At 35.4% G+C, this 13,305-nt stretch overlaps 1 protein-coding gene across 1 annotated transcript in view; it reads right to left on the bottom strand.

Annotated features, from left to right (window-relative positions):
* LOC123715843 (segmentation protein cap'n'collar-like) overlaps positions 1–11,930 on the bottom strand; it is a 97,866-nt gene extending 85,936 nt beyond the window's left edge. The window contains exon 1 of the mRNA XM_045671187.1: positions 11,766–11,930. The gene's annotated coding sequence lies outside the window, so the exon portion shown is untranslated. The remainder of the gene's footprint in view (positions 1–11,765) is intronic.
* Positions 11,931–13,305: the final 1,375 nt, after the last annotated feature.

Here is a 13,305-nt window from a genome sequence, read left to right as displayed (position 1 = left end):
TTAACCTACATAGTATTAATAATAATAAATAAAAATTAATAGAAAATTAGAACAAATTTTAAAAGTTTGGTCCTTAACCTAACCTAACCTTTAACGCTGGCAGCATTTCCTCGCTCGTATTGCGATACTTATTTGTTGAGCGAGAAAAGCACCAGCTCTGCGGTCACCCGTACTATCAACAGTTATTGTTTCAAATAACCGCACTATTATTGTTGCTACAAATCCATAAAGGCCATCCATTTATAAACAAGTGTTTATGGGCTGCGATGTACCGCGCTATAAATCTGTCCTTTTGTTATGAATTTATCTACATTTCGTTAGTTCAGTTTTTATAAAAAATTATATACAGTTTTGAAATCGAGTTATTTTACATTAGCATCAAAAGCTGGAAAATTTGCGTAACCAATACAGCCTGATGAATACGACAAAGAACGTGTTGGAAACTAAGCATACTTTGTATATATCGTGGAATCCACGGACTCTTTAGCACTATGTTTGCCCCTACAACTCTATAAAGGATTGATGCCTTTGATATGTGGTGCTGCAGAATGTTAAAAGCACCGTAGACTGCCGACAACGAATTATGTCATATTTAGGCCACACAATGCGATGAGAACTTGGAGACTCTGATCATGGTTGGTAACACAGAAAAATGGTTGAAACACTCCTCAAAACTGTACACTGTGATAAGAGAGGCGCTGGACAGAAATAGGTGGAAACATATGTTTCCTTGCTGCCAAGACGCTCAGATATGAGCTACCAACTGAAGAAGGAGAAGTTCGCTATCATGCTTACTTACGCAAAAGTTATGCCGTTAAACAGTCAAGTAACTTTCATATTATGTAAACCTATTACACAATCTTTTCTGTGACCGTTGGTAATAAATGAACTTTATTACAAAATGCTTTGAAGTACGTATTCGTTTTCGTGTTTAGATGACTGAATTATCTGAGATTTAAATGAAATAGACATATTTCTGAACACAAACAGCAAACTAATACTGGAGTGTCACGAAGCACTGGAGGCAATAGCTCTAACAAATAGAGTTACCTTACAGTGGATTAAGGGACACAGTGGCTCTCTCGGCAACGATGCAGCCGACGAGCTTGCGAGAAGAGGCTCTGGTATGATACCTGCTGGCCCGCATCCGCTTCTCCCCTTGCCCTTCTCGCTAGTTCGAACCTGGATTCGCCAGAGATCTACTGTACTCCAGAATCAACGATGGTCGCGAAGTGTAGATTGCAAACAGTCCAAAATGGCTCTGCCGGCTGTGAACCCGCAACTTACTAAGCGACTTCTAAACCTGAAAAGAACCAATCTCAAAACAATCATAGGGACAATCACGGGCCATTGTCTCCTTAACAAACATCTTTTCGTCCTAGGCGCAACAGACAGCCCCTTGTGCAGAGGCTGTTTCAGCGCAGAGGAATCAGTCACCCACGTAGTCCTGGAATGCGAGGCTGTGGCTAATCAACGTACAAAAATCCTCGGAACAGTGAGGTCGCTCCGCGAAGCCTGTGAAGTGCCCGGGAGACTTCTGTGCTTCTGGAAGGAGTTGGGCTGGCTAAATTAGCCAGGGCTTCTACGCACAACGGACCGACTACGTGTCTAAGTGCGGAAATTGAGTCCACCTACCTAAACCTAAACCTAGACATATTTCTGGATGTGGATTGTTAGTTTAATGTCAGAGAATGGAATTTTGATTACGAAACTGACGGATATCTTACGGTAACGGTAAAGACTTAGCGCGAATGACATGTGATAATTTAATACGTTTTCTGACATGCGGTAGTCATTCGCACTTTTGACCTCATTTGACCTTTCTTAAATATGTTTACGACTAATTTTTCTAAGGACATTTTGTTAATTTGTTATAATTTGTTATATGTAGATCAAAATAGGTCAAGGTTTTTACGCGGTTTTTTGCTTTAGTTCTTGATAATAAACCTTTAATTTAACAAAAATAAATAAAATTGTACTACTCTAACATGCGGCCCAGTCTGGCAGAATGCCTCCTCCAACTTTAGTTCTTACGAAGATCAAATTTGTTTGGACCTTGGGGTGGTCAATCGCCTGAAGGGCAGGGCAGGGGAAACTAACTGGATTGACCTCCCCAGTAAAAACGGTTTTTTACTCTAATCTGATGTTGCTTTCCTGCGCCGGCGTTTTTCTGTGATGGGAATATCCGGTGTCTCCTACTTTTTGACGGGAATACTTTTTGCATGTCGTTTCAATTTCCGTAGCTCTAATATCATAACCTTAAAATCGTGCGGTGCAAAAAACAGTAACTCCATATAGAAATCTGGACCAAGAGAGACTCGGGCCTGAGAGATACAGAGTGCCAGACTGGACATCATACGTATATTATCTGACACTATAAAAAATGTTAGATTCGCTATTTGAATAATAAATCAAAGTTCACCATTATAATGTACAATAATGATAACCATTTGCCATTCAATAAAGATCTATAAAATTAAGTGATGACGCCATGGTTTTCACGCAAGTTAGTTGGTGTTGATTTTCCTGTTGCAACACGTGACACATCGCATATAACTCTGCCAATCTATATTTGAAATACGTTAGAGATCTATTTATAGAGATTATATCGATAGAAAATATTTAAATATAAAAATATAGGCTCAATAATCTCTAGGTCTTGTCTTCTAATTTTTTTTATATATATATAACAGGGGGCAAACACGCAAGAGGCACACCTCATGTTAAGCTCGCTAGTGCATCGCCGGCCTTTTAATAATTGGTACACCCATGAAAAACTGTAAGGCGAATTGGTTCAGAAATGTCTTCAGTGGGCAGCTGGTTCCACAAACTAGTCATGCGTGGCAAACACTGCCCTAAGAATGACGGACATCGAGGTGATACGGCTGGTATTTTGTATTCTGCCTCGACGTTGATAAAACACAGCTGCAAGTATTATTTCGAACAACTCCTCTGAACGCTCTCCATGGTAAAAGCAGTTGGTTAAAAAATAAATTAAACACATGAAAAGATATGAAAAAGTAGTAAACAGTTTAAAAAAAATTAAAATTAAAAAAATTACATTGTTATGGAATCAAGTATGTTATGGTAGAGCTGGGATGCCTGACATAGGTGTTTTTGTTAAAGGGTTTCCAAATCTTAAATATGATGCATACTCGTACTCATCTATTTATTGTTTGATGTCTTCAATTGCACCAACAACTCCAACAACAACAACAACTGGAAGGAGAAGCTAGCAGAGTTGACTGGCTCAATTAACCATCAAAATCTTCACGTAAATGGACAATTATTCCCAGTTTCAAGTCAGACAACGGTCCAATAACTAACCAAGCGACACGCTAAAATCCAATATTTGAACACTAAATTATAGGGACCTTGGTTATACGTGAAATTTCCTACAAATTTGTATGTTAGATTAGTACAGCACACTAATGACTGCGACAACCAAGGCTTTAACGTGAAAGAAATCTGCGTGATAGAATAAAGCTGGAAGAACCCTTGCCTTCACGCCGTAGTGTACGACCAGGCTCTAGAAGATAAACCACTCCTTATATGGAAATTGTATTCGTTTTTACAAAAAACTCCCAAGCGAAATGAGAGCATTATCACTGAATACATTCAAAACTCTCATTAAACGTAAATTAATCAATAAAGCTTTTTATAAATTTGACGATAGTTTAAATGATCCTAATCCTTGGGATTGATTTGCTCCAGTTCAAACAATTTGTATGACACAAAACTTGGCGATTAAAAGAGTGGCGAGATTCTTGCCCGCTATTAACTCGCTAGCTGGTGGTAAATTTAAATTTAGAATCAATTTAACATATTTTCTGTTGACGCAGAAACATAATATTTATATTTTTAGTTTTAAATTATAATATAATACATTCATTATAATATTATAATAAGTTTTAGTATTTTAATATGTTTAAGTTTTTAGAAGTTACTAATATTTTTGGTTTAATAATATCTTTTCATTACCACCAAATAAGTTGCCGTTGCAACCTTAATGTGTAAGTATTATAAATATACACACAACAACATTAAGAAAAATTAACTGAAACAACAACTTTTTAATTTTGTTTTGTGCTTATTTTATTTTGTATATGTTTTAATTGTATTTTTAAATTTTTTTTGAAACACTTATGTTTACTTCAATTGTCATACATTTTAGAAGAAAGATTTTGTAAAATATGCAGTATAAATAAATAATATACTTAACTATTTTTAGAAAAAGCAAAACGTTGGAATAGTTAATTCTAAGATTTGTTAATAACACAGACATTACAAAACAGTTCATCGATACTATTAAAAAATAATTAAAATTAAATAATGGGACTATAATGTAAGTCATTTACCAAATGTAACCTACATTTGAAGACATAAATATGATTTATTACATTTTAAGTTTATATTTGACAATAAAAATAAAATGACTTCCTGGACAGCTAAGGTAACAAATACATACAGACGGTTACAGGTAAAAAAATCGTACTCGTACGTACAAATACATTGTTACTAACGCATCCAGAAAGTTTAGTAAAACTTATCGTGACTAGCGGAGGGCACCAGACCTCGAAGAAGATCCCCTACACGCTGGACCGATCAAGTGAAGGCCTTTATAGGCCTCCAGGTGCAGAGGCTTGCCAAAGACAGACTGAAGGAAGTTGTGCAGCGCCACTAACAGAACCTTTAGAAATAGAAAGCGCTGCTGAAGAAATTAGGAATTTTGTAAATAAATAAGGACGCCCCGCACAGTAGATGAGTTGTTCGGAGTAACCACAACTGAGCGTTGTTTAAGGCTAAGTTTTTGCCGCCACCACTGGAACCAGCTATCCACTGAAGTTATGAACCAATTTGACTTAGGGTCCTTCAAGAAACGAGCGTACCAATTCTTAAAAGGCCGGCAACACTTGCGAAACTTCTCGCAATTAATGTTCATGGTATCACTTAACATCAGGTGAGCCTCCTGCCGTCTGTATAAACAATAACGCGATTCATGTAAACCAAATGCAACCAATGCAGTTTTGGAGACATGAAAACAAAGACAAAGTTCCGCACAGTAGTTCATACTAAATCACATTAATTCTGGACTTAAATATCTCTAAATTCATAAAACTGTCAATAAAGATTGTATAATATTACGTTTTCTATTGTCTGCCCAGTAAATACAGATATAGACAGAGTTGAGTAAGAACTTGCTTCGCTGGGAGTTATATAATAATCTAAAAAAATTGTTCTTATCATTTGCCATGACCTCAGAATTCGCCTCTTTATCTGTGTAACCAAGGTCTTATCGTGAAGTGCGTCTTTTGGCAAAATGTTTAAACTGCCGTTTATATTACTCCCAATGTCCGGAGGGTCCTTGACTGTGATTGGTCAATGGTAACATGACGTACTTCGTGTCAACAAATGCTGTTGACCAATCACATTCGAACGGAGCACGCTAAAATATTTTATATATTGGTGAAAGAATAATGATTACATAAAGTTTAAGTACACGAAGGAAGCCCTTAAAGTTCCTCCAATTGTCTCTCATCTCCGCTACTATTTTCCAATCGCTTCCCTTCAATCACTTTTAGTTCTACTTCCTAGGTTTCTGGTGGGCATCCTCTCTTTTTTCTTCCCACTGGGCCATTCAAAGTAAGAGTATTTCTGACCCATCTATCACACTAACGCGAGCAATGTGACCGGGCCAGAAGTTGGTTGTAAGAGAATAGAAATAGGAATGCTGGCGCGTCGGAAGAACATTTTTTAATTAGCAATAGTAAGTACATTTCATTCATACTATTTTTCAGTCTACTATCAGAGTTAAATGAATCAATAAAAAAAATACTGGAATTGGTCCAGCCGTCTTCGAGTGTTGTAACATATTTTGCGAATCGTTTTTATTTATATAGATAAATATAGCGTGCGATTTTCAAAATTCCTTTAAACATTGCGAGAAACCCCGTTTGGAGATAAGACTATCTGTACACCGATTAAAAGAGAGATTTATTGGCTTATTATACCCGATAATCAAATTCGTGATATCAACGACGTCAGTAAAATGGTGATTGTGATAACCCAAGAATATCTTACAAATAACTTTCTTTTTTTGAAGTTCGTTTGATATACTACATAAGCAGAAATAAAATTACACATTGTAACCGGTGTAATTTTATTCGATTTTTATTGTGTAACTTTAATTTGGTTCACATATGTGATTTACGCTGAAATATCGTAAGAAAACTGGAATATCATGACATGTGTCAACTGGCAAGATATTGCCTAGAAAAATGATTGAACATAGAAAAATGATAACTACACGGTCAATCAATTTGTAAATAAAAGAACAAATTTATTAGAAAGTTCGTATGCACGGTGCCGACAGTGGGCTTGATTGCGGGCTAGAAAGAACGTACACAGCTGCGCAGTTTTTACTAATTGTAGCAACTTAAACAGTACATTATTACTCAATTGATGTGTTATGGAGAGTGGATGTTATGCTATGGCGCTATAAACAGAGTATTATTGTATGTAAGACAAGTAAAACCAACTAAAGCCAATTGATTTCGATACTTTAGGGAGTTCGTCGTTACATGGAGGGATGTTACATGGAGTGTACACTTTACTTTCATTGCTTTGCATGAGTATTTGAATAAATAATGGGATTTTCTTATAAAATTGTTATGCAATAGTTTCATATTACATACTTATCTTACCCCAGTTTCTAAGACACATTAAAAACCCCGATAAATCTTATCATTTCAATGATATCCAAACAATCGCCGAAATTATCGACGTTCGTTTGTTTTGCGATTAACAACACATCGTGAATTGTCTATGTAGTTGTCTACTTAAAATGGAAACAGGCAGGAGGCTCAATTTACGTTAACTGATACCGCCGCCTATGGACACTCTCAATGCCAAAGGGCCGTTGCGTTGCCGGCCTTTTTAGTATTACGCTCTTTTCTCGGACCCCAATTGGTTCGGAAATACTTCAGTTACACTTTTAATTTTGTTCAAAGTTTTATTAAAATAAAATTTTTGGCCAATCGATTAACTATTTATTAACGTAACAAGAAAATAAAAATAATTTGTCTCTCTCTCTCTCTATGTTCTTCTTAAAAACCCTTTCGATGCGTTTTAACCTAAAAAATTCTCTTTAACGAAACTATTTTAATCTCTAACGAGCAACTTTTGGAGCGCTGAAGCTCGATTAGCCAGAAGATCAAGCGACGCAGGTGGAAATGGATAGGCCATACACGCCGAAGAGATTTCAATTTTATCCCAAGCAGGCGCTTGATTGGAACCCGCAAGAAAAGCGGAAGCGTGTGAAAATAAAAAAAAGGGGTTGTACAAACGCTATATTTGACGTATGGCGAAAACCGTACTGGGATGATACAGCAGTTTATTTGGCTCTAAGTATTTTACTGCTGTTAATTATTTTTCCAAAACCTTAGTCATAGCACGGTAACTTTTAATTATCGTGGTGGGCACCGATACCAGCGATAGTTTTAACATAATCCCACCACCTTGAATCGTTATATATTTATATATTCACTATTTATGTATTAGGGTACGTATGTAGGGCTTAGGGTAGGGTTGTCAGGTTCTTACATCTCATCCTCTCATATATTTAGTTATCTAGTGCAGCTTGCTCATACATACATTACATATACAATACAGATACGCCTGACATTTAATACATATAAATTGAAACACACATTTCACAGTCCTCTGGCTGGCAATCTGTTCAGCCTTGCTTCAGGTTCGGATATTTTAATTATATTTTATTTACACATACCACAAGTAGGGTTGCCAGCCGTACTTTATAATAAATTATTGTACATTATTTCAGTACATGAAAATACATTATTTAGTAAGATGTGATTTCTTTAGTCGTAAATAATTTTTAAACTGAATTTATCGATTGGGGATGAATCGATGTTATGATTGTAAATATGGTGTGTAATTGTTTAGTCGAGATACTAATTTTAATTCAAACTGTAAAAATCAATATATGTTTTTTTTTATAAATAGAGAAATTTTATGAGTGAAACTATATCCAATGTGTTAATTTTATGTTAATTTTTTTTTGTTTTATACTTTTAGAGACGTATCTGTTTTTGTTTCCTAAATGAATAAATAAATACTTTAATTAAAAAAAACAACCCTAATTGTGTGTATTTGCTGTGGCCATAAACGCAGCAGCAAATATACTGAACAAATAGCGTTTAATTTGAATAGCTCCAAAAACACTTCAAAATTTGTTTATTTTGTTAATCATAATGGGACTAAAGATGGTAAAACAGTTATGACATTTAGAGTTCTATAAGGTTATAGAACTTCTGTTTTTATTTTATTTATTTATTTATTGTATAAATGATCTTAATATAAAAGAAGTTGGTGTGGTGGAAACACAAATTGTACACAGTTTTTCTGTCCACCAGGACGTCGAACATATTTACATACTAAAGCCAGTGACATATAAACTATAACATTATAACAATCAAACCATTTAAATTTAATTAAATTCGATTAAAATTGCACGTAAAACGTCATGCGTTTAATATGTCTAAATACGGTAGGCCGTAAATAAAATGGCGGGCTAGCTAGAAATACGACTTCAGGGATGAGAGTCTCACACTGCTCAAATTAAATAAATACATGACAGAAGCAATGGTAGCCATTCGTGGCTTTTAAAATATTCTAGAAATATCGATGAAGAAGGAAGCTTGGTAAGAAAACGCACAATTGAATACGTAAGCGTTTATTTTTCTCTACCCATAAATGGTTTAGATTTATTTGCAGTAAAACATTTTCCTAGTGAGGTTTATGTTATTCCAACAACCTTTGAGGTCTGAGGCCCGGTTTGTTGTATATAACAATACGGGCAAACGGGCAGGAGTCCCACCTAATGTTACGTGATACCGCCGCCCATGGACACTCTCAATGCTAGAGATTGCATCTGATTCCGCGATTTTCTATTCTAAAAGGTAAGGCCAACGCTACTTCAAAGTTAAATATTGTCTATCCCATTGAACAACGTCATGTCACTGGGACAGGTGGTAAACACCAGAAAAAAGTCTTTCATGGTTTTTACTATAAATCTATTTTTTCCACGGCATCCTTCCGATGGGGCAACGCGCGGACCAGTCGTCGAAGCGTTGAGCGGCCTACCGACGGACATATGACCTGACCTGAGTGAAAATACTGGATGCACAGCGCGGTGAACCGTCCGTACTAGCAATTTAGGGGTGAAGCCTATGTCCAGTGGACATTAATAGGCCGAATGTGACCTTTCTGTAAGCGACAGATGAAAATTCATAATTCCACATTTGATACCAATTGGCAATTGTAATGTATGGGACACATGCATGTTTATTATGCTTATACAGGGATAAATATTGGTTGTAGGTAGTAATCCCTGAATCTTCTCTTACCAATTGAAAGCCACGTTATGAGTGTAAAAGAAAAGTGGATTTGCAAAGACCGAGAAAACCTTGTAACGAAAACGTTTCATACTAATGGCGCCTTAAGAGTGGACGCAACCCAAAACGACTCATTATATATTTGATTTTATCGGAGTATGTGATGTTTTTAATTATAAATAATAAATATGTATTGATCCTTCACTATAATTTTAATGGTTGACTCTAATTAAAATCACAATATAAATTGCTCAATCCAAACAGAAAACACAGTCTCCTCTAACTTTTACTGCGTTTTTATTCCATCATGGCAAGAATTGGTTTACTTTATTTTTATTCCGCGAAACACCGTATCGCCCGTCTCATGTCACACGAACGTCTTACGCAACTCGTCACTAAAGACTAGACACGCGGGTGAAATCATGAATTTTGCTATCCCTATGTGCGCTCTTAACGATGAGAGATATATAATAGAGAATATTGTAAAGTTGAATATAAAAATCTTCTTTTTGATCATTTTTCTTCTGTCTCGTAGCTACTACTTATATATATTAATTGTGAGTCAATTATCCTTTGACAGAGCTTTTACATGTCTATTTATGTATATTATTATTTATATTTTTCTTTAGATTTTAATTAATTAAATTTTAGTAATAATTCATGTTTTGAGTTTTTTTTGTAAATTAATTACGCATTTCTTGTACTTTACCCTCTGTAGGTGTTTTTTTTATTATTACCCTAATATGGGAGATATTAGGGTTGCTTGAAAGAAATCGCTTGTTAGCGATAAGGCCGCCTGTTGCCTAATAACGTTTTGTTTTTTGTTTGTGTAATTATGTATATTATGGTAACGAAGTATAAATAAATAAATGCCTACAATTCAGCGACCTGTCTAAGTTATATATTATGTTAAACCAATTCTTCCGTCGCGTCTATGTCTGTTCGTGAAAACCTCAGAAACTACTGCACGGAATTTATTGTCTTTTACCAATATCTATATTGAGTGAGTTTAGGATTATAATTTTCCAGGTTTACGCGTAAAGTCCGTATGAAGTCAGGGTGGGAAGCTAATTATTAATATTATTAAAAACATTTTAAGCAACAGGGAGCTTACCTAATGTTAAGTGACTTCAAGTAAGCCCAAAGACACTCATATTGCCAGAAGACTCGCAAGTGCGTTGCCGACTTTTCAAGAATTGATAAGCTTTTTGAAGAACCCAAGTCGAATTGGCTCGGAAATACTTCAGAGGCCAGTTGGTTCCACAAAGTGATAATACGCGGCAAAAATAGATGTCCTAATGTCGCGTTTCATATATATGTTATCTGTAATATTGATTTAGGACCGTTTTATATTTCCTTAAAAAAGGTGTCGAGAGTAATACATTCTACACATACGAGTTGATAAAAAATTTATGGTAAGTATATAAATAGAACAAGGACATACACTGTTTAAACAATCCAAACATGTTTTATCACAATGTCTGCCATCGCCGACTAATTTTCACCTTTACTACAGAATACATTGTTCTCAAGAGCTACCAATTTTATATGTTATGTTAACTAAGATCTTATTAAAAAGAATTCTAAAGCCTTCAAGGCGCTAAATGTGACAAACGATTTTGATACACGGAAGTAAGTTGCGTTAAGTTAACCATAAATATTGCTTAATTGCGCCGTGTTCAATACTAATCTAACAAAGATAAAATACATGCCTTGAGCCCGGATGTCAGATATATAAAATAAGTTATATAACTGAAAATAACAAATGCTTCTTAAGTTTTGTCTAATAGACAGCTTAGTTCAAAATGAATTGTTAAATCTTTAGAAAACCTATAATTTATCTACATAACCTAGCACGACTAAAAAGATCTTTTGGATTCATATAACCATTCACTTTCTCGACACTTGAGATCTGACATCATCTTAAAATCTATCAACGCTTAAGAACTTGACACATCAAGGCCTTCTTCCGCAGTCGGGTAAAAAGGAAACCATTTCATTTATTCATTTTCCTACACCATGTTATATAAGGATATATGTTTATTAATCTTCAAGTGTACACACATTGCGTTATTAGGAGGATCTTTAAAAAACAAATTATTACATTTAAAGCAAAGGTTTCTTTATCAATATCACTATTAAATCCAGAAAAATCCCATTCACGTACTAATTACAAATAGTATTCTAAAATAGAAACGACACCATGCGCCGGAATGTTATTTGTTTGTATTAGACAGTTGACAGCCCTACATTGGCGCGTTCTACAGATTGCTATTAACACAAATTATAGATATCCTGAAAATGGCAACCATAGATTACATCATCAATGGAATAAAACATTGTACTTACAGTGGTATTGCGTAATCCAAAATCACAGTCACAGATCACAAAACAAAACAAAGATTGATCCACGTGTGTTTAATTTTAGTTCGGCTTAAACGACATCCACGGAGAACGTTCAAATACGAACTGACGAGTGTCGTGAAATTGCTCCGTATTATCAACAAATGATAATGTTACTTCCTAATCAAGTATATAACTTTTAAACATACATGCATCGATATTGATGCATGTATGGTTAATAAGTGTTTGTACACTTTGGAATATTCGTTTTATTTATCTCAAGGTCTTAGGACACGTGTAATGCAATTTGCAAATGGGTTTACGCATTTTTCGACAGGCGCAGGAATGTATATTTCGTATGATGTCTGTTGTTATCTCGATCTACGTTTTGATTTTAAAGTTTGTCGTTGTATATGGTATTAATAAAAGAACTTTTATCTAAGAATATATTCAATAAAATTGTTACAGAAGACTAGTTTCTGTTAACGGCATTTGATAAAAACATATTATTTACACTCTTATCCGATTTTATATCTAATATAATACAGCTTTGTGATTGGATATTCTATAGAATTTACAGATTTAATTATCTATGGATTGGCGCGCAATTCGAATTTTATTTGAATTCCAAAGGCTCGCAATTAAACCGAAGCTGGTCAACTCCAATGTTTCTCGGGAGAGTGCGAGCTCACACGTCATCAGACCATAGCAAACATACAAAAGTTACAGTTTCCAAGTTGCAGTTACAACCGCCGTACTAACCGGCCCTTTTTTTACGTTAGATAATGCTGCTACGCACATCACAGCCGTATTTTACTCCGGTAGGTATTATGTGGTACTCAAACTTAATATTTATACCCCTACCCACTAAAACCTGATGATTTCGGCTCACCAATGGGCGGAGGCAGGTATCAGCTAAGCACTATATTTATTTGTGAGCCAGGCCGGCAGTTTATTTATGTTTCGTAATGTTCACGCTTGTGATGCGTGTTCGACACATCCGCGGTGTAGATAATGAGAACTTTGATGACAATCAAAGAGATATATGTGTATAGCAAATCATGCGAATGCCGTATGATGTGTATCAATTACTATATGTTGAGATTTGAGGGTCGCTCCAGGATCCAGGATACATATTTGAAGGAAACTCGCATTACTTGATCTGCGTGTGTTTGGCTAGTCTAGGTACTTGTCTATCAACAATTATCAAGATACATAAGTCAAGCTTAACATCAGCTAACCCCAATTTACTTAAGACATAGTAATTTATTAAATAATCCATATCGTAGTTATTTCCGAACAACGAAATATATAACAGGGGACAAACGGGCAGGAGGCTCACCTAATGTTAAGTTACACCGCCGCCCAGTGCCGCAAACACTCACATTGCCAGAGGGCTTGCAAGTGCCTTGCCGGCCTTTTAAGCATAATATTAATGGGACTGACGGAAACCAAGTGAGAGCTGTCATTGTAGCGTTTTAGGACTCGAACTTTGAGTATAATGATAGACCTTTATTTACTCTACATCTTATATATATGTAGTAAT

The sequence above is a fragment of the Pieris brassicae genome, chromosome 10 (genome assembly GCF_905147105.1).
Source record: "Pieris brassicae chromosome 10, ilPieBrab1.1, whole genome shotgun sequence".
Lineage (NCBI taxonomy): Eukaryota > Metazoa > Arthropoda > Insecta > Lepidoptera > Pieridae > Pieris > Pieris brassicae.
Note: the sequence above shows the minus strand (reverse complement) of the source record. Positions and strands in the feature narration are given on the sequence as shown.